At 53.6% G+C, this 1,732-nt stretch overlaps 1 long non-coding RNA gene across 1 annotated transcript; it reads right to left on the bottom strand.

Moving 5' to 3' along the window:
• On the bottom strand, positions 1–1,726 carry LOC108446396. The gene is made up of 6 exons (XR_001861565.1): positions 1,600–1,726; positions 1,440–1,518; positions 682–1,359; positions 544–585; positions 110–189; positions 1–32 (listed from the first exon to the last, which is right to left on the bottom strand). It is a non-coding gene; the product is annotated as an uncharacterized LOC108446396 (long non-coding RNA).
• Between the last annotated feature and the right edge of the window lie 6 nt (positions 1,727–1,732).

The raw sequence follows: 1,732 nt of genomic DNA, 5'->3' as shown, positions 1-1,732 counted from the left end.
TGTGCGGGAAGTTCCTGCCATCTCCTAGTCAGCTACAACAAAGAAAACCAAACATCAGTACATGAACTTAGTGGCACGTCAGCCAAAGCCTGACAATTCCGCTACTCACCATCTCCTAAGAAGGCCGGGGTCCTCTGGCAGCACGCTTCAGCCACGCTCCAAGGCTGATGCCATCATTGCGGGATATGCCTGGGTTAAGAAGGGACAAGGTGCTGTGGAATTAGTTGAACTTGAGGGGACCCTCGCTCCTCCTGCATCCCTCCCTGACTCGCCGCAACTCCTCTGCCGTTGCCAAAGGTCACCCGCAAGGCACCTTGGAACAGAAAATGTAAAGGCTTCATTGCAGAGTCCCATAACGCTTTGGGAGGGCTCACAAGGGTGGCGAACGCGCGTTTGCTCTGTCAGCCGGTCGGTGAGGGGATTTGGCATAATACAAGTCGACTGCCTAAAACACACAAATGACCGTGGCTGCTTAAAGTCTAGAGTACCAGCACTCAGCACCTGAGCAATAACAACTTTTACCTTCCACCGGTCACCGCTTACCTCACTCACTTGACCTTGACTGCTGCTATCCGGCTTTATCTCCTAAAAATAAAGACCAAGAATGGTACTATAACATAGCCATCATTTACACTTGCCCAGCACAGACAGTGACTGACCTTCCTGCGGGAATCCCCTCACCTGGTATGGGGCTCTCTGCCACCGATTTAATCCATCTGCATCTGAAAGAAAGTGATGACAAAAGTCAAAGGGCTGCATGAGAATTTCACGGCTCCAGCCATCTCATGCGAATCTAGGAGTATCATCTAGAGCCCAGCTACACCCTACATTACAAATTTCAAGTCCCCAGGCCTTGTTCTATTACACCTACGTGCCGGACTATGCGGCAGGGCAGAGCAGCTCCGGGCCAAACCCTTGCAAGCACCTGTGACACAGGAGATGACAAATGAGGAGACATGACAAGGAGAGAAAACTCTCTGTGAAAAGAAAAACCGCAAGCACATCGAAGGGCTAAGGCAGAAGAGACAAGACGCCCAAAAAACATAACAATAGACAGGTGACACGACACACACCGGGATTGCTCTGCCCTGCGCACCTCTGCATTGTGATCAAAAGCGATACTTCCCTTTATGTGGGGGCTAAGGGGCCCCTTCTTGGGTATCCCCATCTCCAAAGCCGGCTCAAAAATCCCTCCCGGCGAGTCCCGACCCGACACCTGGCTTTCATACCCTCTGTGGGTCTTAGCCCTCAACTTATCTCTCAGAAGTCCGGGGCTGCGAATCCTCCTCAGGTGCAAAAGAAGGCTGCCTCGCCGTCCGGGAAGCTCCTGCCGTCATCGGGCTGTTGTCTCTTGGGTGGCTGAGATAAAAAAAACCCCCAAACTTCAAGTCCTGAACTAAGTGGCACGTGGGCCAAAACCCTACAATTCCTGTACTCACCGTCTCCTAAGATGGCAGGGGTTCTCAGGCCGCACGCTTCGGCCGCGCTTTGAGGCCGACGCCGCCGTCGCAGGGTACACTTGAGTTAAGAGGAGACGAGGTGCTGTGGCATTGCGGAAACTTGAGTGGACCCTCGCTCCTCCCTCCCTCCCTGACTCACCAGAGCTCCTCAGCCATTGCCAAAGGCAACAGGGAGAGCACCTTCAAATGGAAAAGGCAACGGCTTCATCTCAGAGTCCCGTGATACCTGGGGAGGGCTCATGAGGGCAGCGAGCCAGGTCCGTCAGCGGGTC

The sequence above is a fragment of the Corvus brachyrhynchos genome, unplaced genomic scaffold, assembly GCF_000691975.1.
Source record: "Corvus brachyrhynchos isolate BGI_N302 unplaced genomic scaffold, ASM69197v1 scaffold535, whole genome shotgun sequence".
NCBI classification, from domain to species: Eukaryota; Metazoa; Chordata; class Aves; order Passeriformes; family Corvidae; genus Corvus; species Corvus brachyrhynchos.
This window is presented reverse-complemented; position numbering and strand designations above follow the sequence as displayed.